Source organism: Lepidochelys kempii, chromosome 10 (genome assembly GCF_965140265.1).
Source record: "Lepidochelys kempii isolate rLepKem1 chromosome 10, rLepKem1.hap2, whole genome shotgun sequence".
In the NCBI taxonomy this organism is placed as follows: domain Eukaryota; kingdom Metazoa; phylum Chordata; order Testudines; family Cheloniidae; genus Lepidochelys; species Lepidochelys kempii.
In genome coordinates this window covers 19,397,373-19,410,102 of record NC_133265.1, presented here as the reverse complement: position 1 = coordinate 19,410,102, position 12,730 = coordinate 19,397,373, and positions in this window count along the sequence as shown.

Genomic DNA, 12,730 nt, shown 5'->3' with positions numbered 1-12,730 from the left:
TGCTGACTTCAATGACAAAATAAGGGCCAGATTCACCAGCATTGCAAAGCAGCCAGAGCATGCAAGTCAGTCTGGCTCTTCCCTTGTTACTACTATTGAGCCAGTGCAGGTATAAAAGAGGTTGCTGGATTCTATTCAATCATGTGCGTCATCAACAGAATTATCTAATCTGTTTCAGTTACTCCTGTGCAAATTCACTGAAAGTACAATAGTGCATTGGTCTCAGTGAGGAGCCAATTTAGCCTCCAGGGCTCTTGTTCCTAGTGTTGAAGTATGAAAAGGGAGGAATGCAGCTTGACTTGCACATCCTAGGCTGAGTTTGCGGGGCCGGTAGTTAAAGAGATGGAGAATCCACCACTTCCTTGGGTAGCTTGTTCCAAAAGTAATCACTCTTTGTTCTGAAAACCTGTCCCTTATTTCTAAAAACTTGACTTTGTCTTGCTGTAACTTCCTGCCACTGATGATGCTGATGATTATTATCACTAGTAGTATGCTAGTGATGAGGAGCGCTCGTCATTGTTGTGCTAGACGCTGTACAAACACAGAACAAAAAAATGTTCCCTGCCTCAGAGAGCCTATGATTCTTGTTATGCCTTGCCTGCTTGATTAAGCAGCTCTTTGGGAGTTGGTAATTTCTCCCACAATCAAGTCACCACCTGATTTTCCTTTGCAGTAAGCCAAACAGATTGAGCTCCTTAAGTCTCTCACTGTAAGCTATTTTCATGTGAAAAGCTAGTAGGCAAAATTATTAGGAAACCTTACTTTGAGAAATGTTTACAATATAGAGTGGGAAGGGTTTTAGTAAGTCTGTCAGATTTATATGAACCACACATCATGTTGCACATTCATTTAGATCTCATGCATTGTAAATCATCTTCTAAAGAGTAGGATACACTAGACCACTCGTTTAACTGGCATATTTAATAGCAAACAAAACTGGAAACACTTATCAACAGAAACAAAATATTAGTTCAATGTGTGTTATGAGTAAATGAGCACTTACTTTGTTTATTCATACATATGTATGACATGACTTTTCTCTCTATTGGCATGACAACTAGAATGACAAAGTCTTAATGAGGAGAGAGAGTTCAGTTCAAAAAGAATTATGGACTAGTAATGGATAAACACAGAAATATGCTGCTCTGAGTACATTTTAAAAAGGATATTCAAAATGATAAAACAGTGATTTAGGTCTCTGTGTACAGGACTATACTTTACTAGCCTTTTGCTATGGTCCTTTAAAACTGAAAGCACAAAGGTTACAGGAAACTCATTTTACTTGTTCAAACATAATTATAAAAGGGTAATCATATATTGTAGATAGATATGTTTAGTTTCCTTGAAATAAAATCACATTTACAGCATTTGATAAATACATATTTTTAGTGTTAGCACAGAGCACCTTATCGCTTCGAGTTTCTGAGGCTGAGCATGAGTGCTATGGTACCCCATATTTAGGTGAATTATTCACAGCATATTAAAGATAGTAAGCAGGTAAGAGTGTGAATAAACATATTTTCATTTTTCCTGCAAAAAGAAGTGGCCACTGAGTACTATGTTTTAAAATAGACCCATATATCTCTTTGTCTTCCAGTTTCCTTGAGAATCACTGCTAGGAAGACAAAGGGTAGGGATTTCTTTTTTAGCTCCTCTTTATTTATGAAATCATTCTTGTCAAGAAGTGACTTACTGGTTGTCCTTTATTTTAAGGGTCTGACTATTGTATAGATATTGGTGCTTATGAACAGGTATGCAAACCCCTAAAAAAACCTCTTAAAAATTAAAACAAAAAAAAACAACAAAAAATGTGCTCTTGGGAAAAATGAAAGCAACATCCAGAGAGCCTCCTCCCCGTCTACTTTCTCTTTAGGATTCATTCAGGAGGTTTGGTCCATACACAAACCACAAAAAATGTCAACACCCAGGATTGAGAGAAATTGCTTTAGTGTGGGTCATTGGACTAGAAATAGGAGCAATGAGATCAAATTAAGGACAAGAAAAACTTTGGCAGTGCCATTCTTATTTTAAGCTCAGAAGGGACAACTGTGATCATGTAACTTGACCTTAGAACCCCAGGGATATAGTTTTACACCCAATAATTCCAGTAGTAGAAGGAATTATTCTTGTCTATTACGTCAATAACTTGTTCCTAAACTAAAGCATATCTCTTAGAAAGGCATCCAGTCTTTGAAGACTTCAAGAGGAGAGGCTCTATTAGGCTGTCCATTTTTCTGTGTAGGAAAAGTCCCATATCTTTGGACTTTTAAAACTAGACTACATTTTCTAAACACTAGAAATTATCCCATAGGGAACAATCCTACATTTGGCAGGGAATAGATTGGATGATCCAATAGCTCTTTAGAGAGACAAGGTGAGTGAGGAAATATCTTTTGTTGGACCAACTTCTGTTTGTGAAAGAAAGAAAAGCTCTCGAGTTTACACATCTCTCGCACCAACAGAAGTTGGTGCAATAAAAGGTGTTACCTCACCCATCTTGTTTCTTTAATATCCTGGGACCGACAGGGCTGCAACAACACTGCACAGAGCAATAGCTCTTTTTTTCATTGATAACATCTGTAATTCATTGCTATCCCTAAATGACATTACTTTGTATTTAAACATCCAAACTGCATTAAAACAGAGCAGGTGTTTGGCTTAATGAAAAGGAGAATTTTACAGAATATAATACAATTTTTTCTCTTTTAATTCAGACAAGCTACTTTGGGGGTGATCCTTCCATAAACTGCAAATTATCTTATTTCAAAATCAAGCCATCAGTAGTAGCAGAGGAAATTGACTTTCTATCTCTTTCAATACTGAACCAATCTTATTTTCTATGTTTTTTTTTATATCTTGTCTTTTGTATGTTCCTATCTATTATATTTCCTAATATACAAAGGAGTTCTTATGTGCTGGAATTGTGTGTACCTTAACAGTAGGAACCAAATTATCTTGTCTTTACTGAGACACCGCAGTCTCCACTTTAGCCCTGTCACAGTAACTCTAAATTGTTGTGCTTTTTGGTGAGTGCACTGGATCTGAGTGTACTCACCGGTGCATATGGAAAAATGACTGGTCTAAAAGCCTCTGGAGCAGAAGTTGTGATGCATAATATCTACAATTACAAGTAATTCAGTGCAGAGATTATTCTTTATCAGAACACATTCTGCATTTGTGGTACATGATTAAGGATCTGCGGGCCTTCATTTGCACCATTATATAAGTCTAGTATCCTTTTTTCACAGGAAGAAAAGCTTTTATGATTTGTGGTGAGCCTAAGCTGTTGGGTAGATTGGGTGGAATTGGACATGGATTTGTAAGCGGGGAGCAGATGAGCCCATGAAATGCGAATCTGTGTGGAAGCTGTAAAAAGTCAGGGCCCTAAGCATATCTGTGCTTAAGGCTAACCCTGCGGACAGCTTATAGACAGTATATAAAAGTTGATGCAAGGCCTTTTTATTATCAAAGGGTGACTAAACTTTACACATGGGGCTCTTTCAGCTATGGTGAATGTGCCTAAACAGAAACAGATCTTCTGATGAATACCAAAGCTTATTTACATTTAAAATCTGTTGATGAAATGACACACACCAATTTGAAACAACCTTTTACTTTGTTTCCCACGGAGGCCTCTTCAGTTACTCTGTGCTACGTAATTACGTTGGGCTCCGATCCAGCAGCTTTAAAATGCGTGTAATCTCACTGAAATCAACTGGACTAAGCATGAGCTTCAATTTAATGTGCTTGAAAGCTTTGCTGAATCAGGACTGAAGTCAAGACTCTGTACTCAGTTTGTTTCATTCTGCTATACAACAGTATTGGCAAGAAGAAAACATAGTGTAACCCAAGCCAAAGAGCACCAACATTCATGCACTTCCCAGTATGAGACCACACTGAGGTGGGGGAGGGCAGAGAGCACCTCTATCTCTTTTGGTCCTATCCTGAGACTACTATTTAATTGGAAGTTGTCTGTGACCTTGACTTGACTTTTTTCTCCAAATACAAGTAACCGTAAACATCAACAATTCCAATACTAAAATATCTAAAGCATCTGAAATCTAAACAAAGATAGATAGATATAGAAGTGTAAGAATGAATGATCTTCATAATGCCATTGGATTTTGAACCATCACTATAGAATACTAGAGAGGTTTTTAATCAAGATAAGGAACAAGTATGTGAAATTGTCTTTATTTTATTTAACTGTTTCAGATCTTCACAAACCCTATAAGCAAGAACACAACTGAATGGAAATTGCTTATTCAAATGTGAGGTATTTGCTTCAAAATTCTGTGATGTGTCTCACCCCTGTAAGTGAATTGAAAGCATGTCCTTCTGGCTTGTCTGAGCATGTCCTCTGTTAGGTTTTTGGCATGTCTTGGCTGTGACAATACACACTGTATTGATAAAGCTAAACAAATTGCTGACCTCCATATAAAATTGGTAGCTGCAAATACTGCAAATAGGATATAAGAAATATATATTTTGCCTTTGTTTATCTGTCTTGACCATTTAGATTGTATTATATTCAGGGTGGGTTGTCTTTCATTATATATTTGTACAGTCTCTAGCACAAGAAGACCCTGATCCCAATTGGGGCCTCTAGGCAGTACTGTAATACAAATAGTAAAAGAGATGTTTTAGATATTTTATTATTGGAATTGTAAAAGAGATGTTGGGAAATGTGTATATATTGTATGTCCTTCTGGTGTATGTTGGCTAAGTTGTTTGTAGTCTGCAGTGCAGCCAAAGATTTGCATTGGCCATGTAATGTTGATTAAATGTGCAAAAACTTAATGTAGACTTAAGGTTTCCCAGAGCTGCCTTGTACCCTTTCAGAACATGGAATTCGGCTAAACTCAAACCTCTGAAAGCCAGGAAACACAAAGTTAAGGCATATGCCACCCCTACAATGCAACCATAATATTGCCATTGTGGAACACAGTCTAACAACTTCTCTTTCCAAGGTAAAATGTGGGTTTAGATCAAGCATAGCAAACAAGAGCTATCTACACATGGCCTACACTCAAACTGAGTCTACTCCACCTCGTGCCCTGATGAGTCCCTCAGAGACATTTGCACTTCAGTTAGCCCAAGAAACCACTGTCATGTATGACACCAGACTGCTGACAATCCTCATGACTAGTCCCTGTGCACTACTAGTCCTTCCTCACGTCCACTCCTTATGGCACCATCTTTACAGAACCATTCCCAGTGGCTTTTGCCAGCTCCAGATGCCTGAGTTAAGGTTGTGGTATAGGAATGTCATATTCATCAAAATTGTATTTCTGGCTCTCAGTCTTTGAGTGTAGCAGAACACAGAGTTCTGGAAGGTCACAAGACAACACTGAGAAACCTTAACTGTGCATTAATGAAGTTCTGGGGCATTTAATTTCCTTGGTTTTAAACATCACTTCTCAGCATCTCCATGTACAACAGTCCATTGTTTCTGGCAGTTGTTCCTTAGCCACAGAATGTACTGACTGCATATTGGTCCTTCACTGCCTCGCATCTTTTCCTGTTTCCCTACCTGTCCAGCACTGCCCAGTTCTACCTCCTTCACCCTGCTCCCCATGGAGAAGTGGGCATTGGCACGGGACCCACAGATTAAGGAGCTGGGGAGGGGATATAGGTGGTGTGGAGGAATGAAAGGCATGGGTATGGATTTTTTTGGGGGGTGGGTCAGAGCTGAAGTCCCCCCCCCAGACCCCCACTGCACAGATCTGACCCCTTCCTTTCCACCCTGCTCATCCCTGCTGCTTTGCTGTAATCTTGATCTCTATGAGAGTGTGGTATTTCTGCAAAAGCAATGGAGAAGAAAATTGTGCTTGATTGAACAGGAAAAATAAGGCGTACGATAGGAATAATAAACCTGTGCACGAATGGCCTAGTCTCATACTTCTTACTCAGTAAAAGCTCGCAGTTCTAATAATATTGATAAGTAATATATATTTTTATGTAACTTCTAAAGGATGCTGGGTCTTTTCTAAACAAAAAGGAAAAAGTCTTTGCTTCTTTGAGTTTATATGATCTCTGTAAACAGCAGCTAGATGGGGGGAGAGCTGTAAGTCTCTTGTACTCCCTTATGGGTTTGTTGAGGGCTTTTTAAAAATACAGACTTTTTTTTTTAGAGGGGATAGGAGTGTGGGGGCGGGGGGGGGGTTAGTAGGCTTGGTGGAAGAAGGGAATTTTGAGGAGCTGTTTGAAAAGAGAGTGAAGAAGAGCTATGGCAGACCAGGCTAGCGAGTGGGTTCCATAGATGGAGATGTGAAGATGAGTGGGAGAAGAAGACAAAGGGGGTGGGAGGGAGGTCATGAATTGAGGAGCGGTGCAGGGTGGAGGATCTGCACCAGGGAGGCAAAGAAGAGCTAGGTTGTGCATGTCTTTTAGGACAAGGACAAAGTGCTTACATTAACATATAGGGGAGTTTTGCCCAAAACGTGTGCACGCAATCCAATACCAAAAAAGAAATCCCTGTAGTCCTGATTCTGCAAAGTGCTTAGCACCACAGTTCCCTCTGACTTGGATGGCAGTAGGGAGTCAATGTGTTCAGCACCTGTAGAAGTGGACGTAGGTACAGAGTAAACACAGGCTGTGTTTGGGAAGATCCCATAAGTAGAAACTAGTGATGGATGAACCTCAGTTTGGCTATGCACTCACGCTGTCTTGCTCTGCAAAACTGGGCTGGTAACCTCCATTAGAGCAAGTTTTCTTGAGAGATTTCTGGAACTTTGTCTTCAATTGTGCTGGAAATTCCACAAGAGCAATGCTTTTACAGTACAGCATTTCTCCTACAAGTCCCTGCCTGAAGTGGCAGAAAGGTTGAGGTCCATGAAAATGAAGAATAAGAGGAAACCATATTATCCAAGTATTTCTGTACCTCCTATATGTTTGGTTCCCGAGCAGATTTGGTCATTATTTTGTCTAAACCATTTTGTCCACCTGTTATAGAAAAATAGCTCACAAACTGTGCTGCAGAAGAGGAACAGGCCAGTATATTGTCATAAAGGGCTAATTTCCCCACTTACAGTTTTCAGATAAGTGCTGCTTTTTCCCTACTTAAGGCCTCCCTTGATGCCCAGTGAAGTCAATGGAAAGAACTCCTGCCTTGCTTTCTAAATGTGTTGGATTGGGTCTCAATTTCTTTTTTCTAAGGAAATCCAGAACCAATCTCATAATGTGGTTCTAATATATAAAACAAATTAACCTGCATTAATTATACTTAAGCAAACTGAGATAAGTCTTGCTGCCTTTGTCTCTAGCTTCCTGTTTCTTTAGACCTTAGGGGGAGGAACATGAGTATGAATAATGTATTACAATTTTGCTCTGATTGAACTTTCTATGATATTTACTCATGTACATTAACAGATCGCTTTAGGAGCTACTCTCTTTCCACTATCTGTTGCAGTGAAGGCTTGAATAGAATAAACTGTTATTTCCTTATAGTCTTACCTGTATCCCGTGTAAATAATGGTAGATAGACAGAGACTCCCAAAGCTATGTGCTAATGTATGTCTACTAATTTGCGATTGCCAATATCGGTGATACTCTTGTAGCTTTGTTTGCGGGCAAGAATTTTTTAGGAAGGGTTTTTTTCCCCTGTAGAGATCTTTTTTGAATGTGCTAAAATCGGTAAGGTGTTTGTGTGTTTTTGTTTTGTTAATAATCTACCTCCTGTATTCTTGGATGCTCTCTTGTTAAGGATACCCCCCATGTTAGCTGACCAAAACGTCTGTCTCTTTCAAGGTAAATAGTACACTAATGATAGTAATGAAATTCCCATGTGTGTCTCCCTTTTAATCAGGTTCAAGATTTCACAGAAAATCTGTCTCCCATGGCCACCAACCTTGATGTGGGTCAGGGGTGTATAGACAACTTGCATCATGCTGCTTTTTCTGTACAGCATGTCCATTTGTACTTTGTTTTTGTAATGTATCGCCCTCAATGTGATTAGGGGGGAAACTTCTTTGGATTGCAATAGTGTGAGCTTATGGAAAAGGAAGAAAAGGTGGAGGAATAGCACTGTCTAGTTAAAGTATTTCCAATACCAGTGATCTGTAATTTGACAAGAAAGAACTTGATGATAAAATTCCATAGGCAAGGAAAGATGCAGACAGTGGAAAAACAAAAGATAAGGACTGTGGGCATTTGCTACAAATCAGTGGGACAAGAAGAGGGCAAGATAGAGAATCCTGACAATTTATCAAATAATTCTTCAAAACAGCAAGACACAGTTTTAATTGAGGAAACATGTAACTACTCCAATTTCCCTTGAATGTCAAAAGATTGCTAAATATGCATTAAAGAGGTAACGGAGTTACAAGATCCAAAGCAGGAGCTCCAGCCAGAATCACCCTAGATCTACAGCAGGGAATCGAATGAGAACATGAAAGTTATAAGGAAGCCTGGAGCCAGTGACCATGTGAATAGTAAGAAATGGTCTTGTAGAACGTAGCAGTACAAAGGTATTAGATTTCAGGAAAGCAAATTTTAGGAAAATAAGAATCTAGTGAGTGAGGTGCAATCAGGTGAAGTATTAAAATCCAACCACATGGAAGAAGGCTGAGGAATGCTTATAAAAAACAAACAAAAAAACCCCCCCCACCACAATGTGCAGCTGTCTCTGAAAAATGAAGAATGTAAGGGACAAAATGTTTTCAGTGTGAATTTAAAGGAAACTAGTTAAAGATCAGAGGGGTTTATGCATGGCTCTGCTGGCCCTCTGCCAGTGGTGAATTTCACCCCTCTGATTCTAAATTGGAAAGAGTTTGTAAATTGTTTAGGGACCTAGGGAGAGGGACAGAGAAACAGGGGCAGAAAGTAACTAAATGAGATTCAGGTTGGAAAATGTTAGAGAAGAGTAGTTCTCAATGAAATATAATTCATTCAATTGATTTAGCCCTTCTGCTCACCCATTATACACAAGTGGATTGTGTTTTCCTTGGCTTTGTTGTTTCAGTGCATCTTTCCAAATTTACCAGTGCAAGATGCTGACCTGAGTGTTCCAAAGTTTGAGCTGTGTTCGTTTGCTGTAATTGGTGAGATCAGTTGTATGGAATAGTTTGTTTGTGACCTGGATGAGGGAATGAGCACCTCCAGGGCCAGATCATCATGCTTTCTGTTGCACGTGTGCTTGTCTTACTGGCTCCCATCACAGTTGTGTCCACACAGCCAGCGGTAGGATTGGACTTCCAGAGCAAACGTTGTGCGTGCACATTTTACATTTATTGTCTGCAAATAACCTTCCAGGAGGCTTTTAAATTTTGCTTTCTAGGAGCTTTACCAATAAAGCTCAACCATTCAGACATCAGAGGAAAATAAATATATAGGCACATAAATATTTAGTATTCCAAGACAGATCCACTGCCATGATTAATTTAGTCTTAACTTTGCATCTCACTCAGTCTTGCCTTCCAGCTATTCGCTTAAAGGACCATTTCCAGAAAAACCTTATCAAATGCATTTAGAAGTCCTCCCTACAATGACAGCTCTTGGTGGGATATTTCTTCCCCACAGTGATAAACTCCTGTCATATCAGTTAACAAGATCCTGGAGTTTTTAAAGCCTGGCTGGTTTGCAGCCATCTGATAACAGCTTTTTAAGCGATACTTTAAGATCTCTTCCTATCCTGTTCGATTTGCTTTAGAATAAATATGTACCAGTCTTTCAGGGAACTGGCTTAATTGAAAGCATTGATGAATCTGTCTTTCTTCCACCATATCAGACCCATGCTGAATTAGGAGTTGAATTGCCATTGGCTCTCCCCACACACCTGCACAAACTCCTCTTCCCACCTTCAGGAGAGGTACAAACACAGAGTCCTTGACTCCTTTGTGGCTATCCACTGGACTTAGAGAAGCTTTGAAGACTAGCTTCTCCTCTTCCTCTCCCTTTCCCAACTCCAAAACAGATTTTTGGCAGAGAAGATTGATAGCTAAAGGGGGAGGAGCCTTCTCTCCTCTACCACATTCTACAATCCGCTTGTGAAACCCCAGTGCTGCCAGACCTCCCTTCCCGCACCCCGTCCCCATTCACACTAGTGGAAGCGACCATGTAAAAGACAGCTAATAGTTTTCAGTATTTTCCATCCAGGATCTCCTTTTCCATCTACCCATGAGCCAGAGACAAAGCATGTCTGCTGATAGTAGAGTGGGGGCAGCTTCCTTCTGTGTGAGCATGTTCAGTCCAAATAGAGCAACAAATCGGGGGAAGGAGACATGACCCTACTTGACCTCTTCCCCACGTGTCTCCTCTGCCATAAGCTAACCACAATACCCCTCCGATTTAGCAGTATTGGAAGGGCAGGGTGACTCACCTATTTTGACTCCCATGTTGAGAGCCCCTGATACATGCCACAGAGAATAAGATTTAGCCACTTAGTAAATTAAAGCAACAATTGTTGCTTTCTAAATGATCCCACCCTTTGATTATTCATGATTTAGGTCATTTTTCCCCATGGGTGAATAATGCAAAATAACATTCATACAAATATTTGTTCAGGTGTTTAAATTAAGGAGGAAATGCTCCTTTAAATGGATAGCTAGTAGGCAAGACTATGTGAGATACACAAATTAATTATGCCAGTAGACTTAGCTTAGAATACTAAATATTTATGGTCATCTTTAGCATGTGTAACTCATTCTGGGCCATTCACCAGAATATAAATATCAGAGTCTGACATAGCATTACTCACCACGTATAAATTGTCATAGCTCTTTACTGCTAATCGCTCAGACCATTCCAACCTCATTAATTAATGAATGAGTTAAATGAATTTTATTCTATTGTAAAGAGCAAATCTCTGTGTATTGCTTAAAGAGTAACAGGTACAGCAAGGAAGCAACAGAGATGATTGGTCAGCTTTAAGGAGTGTATGTATACACAGTGATTGCTGTGGAAAGATTTATAATGGCTTAAGGAAGACTTTTTCAAAAACACCTTTGTAATGTTGCAGCACAAATCTCATTGTCAGTCAATGGAACTTGTGCTCCAAACACCTTAGGCACTTTAGAAAATCCCCTCCTCAGTCAACAAATAACATTACTGCATTATTTGTCATGTTGTTTAAGTATAGCTAATTACAAGTAGGGGCAATATAGGGAAATACTGTGGCAATGTTATTTCATTACCTACTCAAAATTGGAAAAGGTTTGACTGTGGGGTGTGTGTGTATGTGTGTGTGATATTTGAGGGTTATCTCCTCAGTTGGTGTAAATCATAATTCCACTGAAGTCTATGTACACCAGCTCACGATTTAGATATATACACACAAGAATCCATGATTGATAGGTGCCATGGAAGTCTTATTATAGAATAATGTAGAGTAGCTGCAATTTTGGAATGCTTGTTGAGGGACTGATATGAAAGGAGAATGAGTAAAATAAAGATGATATAGAGAGGAACAGCATAACCAGGCTTCCTCCATGGATCAGCCCTCAATTGTGGTTCTGTAATTCTTCTCCTTTTTCATCCTGTAACATCGTATCAAGTTAGTACACATGGTCCTTCTCAGATGTCCTCTAGAGTCCTGTGTCCCACTCAATGGCAGTCCAAAGGAGGAGCCTTGAACTGTCCAATGCTTTATGATGTGTTTCCATTTTTTGAAGAGAACCAGATGGAAAACAATAAGCAAACCTGCTTCAGCAAAAGAGTGAAGAAAGGGAATGGGAGCTAACCACTGAATGGGGTTGGGGGGATAGAGAGCACAATTTGCAAGCTAAGAATCGAATCAAAAGCATTATGCACAGAACCGCTTAGCACTTTCAGCATTAACTTCCCTCTTCACCACAATACACAGAGACCCAACTGTGTGTGTCCTGTTCTCCTCCTTCAGGGGGCTTAGGGGGCTTTGTATCCCTTGACTCCCTCTCCTCCAGCATGTACTCGTCTCCCTTCCCTTTGCTTCTTTGTTCTCTTCTGCATCATGTGGCTGGTGGGACCTAAGGAGCTTCAAAACTCCATGTTTGGTATCTCTGTGTGGTGCAGCTTCATATGGCTCAGGCTACAGCACTGAGAAATGTAGGTTCTTGTGCTATTAACTTATACCAGCTTTAAGGGAAATGTATAACTTTCCTGCTAAATACTCGACTGTGGTTCGCCAGGTTAAAGTAACTACTTTAAAATGTAAGCAGGTTATTTTCTACAGCACAGGTAACAGGAGATTTCTCGAGAGGAATGTGCATGTTCTAGAACAGAAGCCCAGGAGAGGCATGATGCTGCTGTGCTCCATTTAAGTGCCTGATATATACTCCTTCACTATCCCCCCCCCAGTATTTTTCTGTGCATGAAACTGAAGTGCTGGTGTAAAAGATTGTCAAACACTAGGATAGTCTATTCAGTAATTCTACTATTGGAAGCGGGATCTTGCAGAACCAGTGACTGTTCTGGAGAAGCCAATTATTGGTGAACCACTGGCTATGGGAACGTCTGCCAGAAAAAAATGGCTTGAACTTCGACCATGTTATAATAGTAAGAGAAAAAGATTCTAAACCTCAGCCAAAGAAATACTTCTTGTTTGCTAAGGTACGTGATCTTTGCTTAAATCTGATTTTTTTTTTTTCCGGGTTAAATTAGCTGCAAGAGTGTGTCTGTAGAATGCCATGATTATGTTGCAGTGGGATTTTTTTTATGAAAAGGACAAGTAAGTGAGAGAGAGAGAGTGTGTGTATGTGTTTTAGAAAAGCTAAAAGACCTGATTCCCCCTCTCCACTAGTGTAAATCAGGAGTA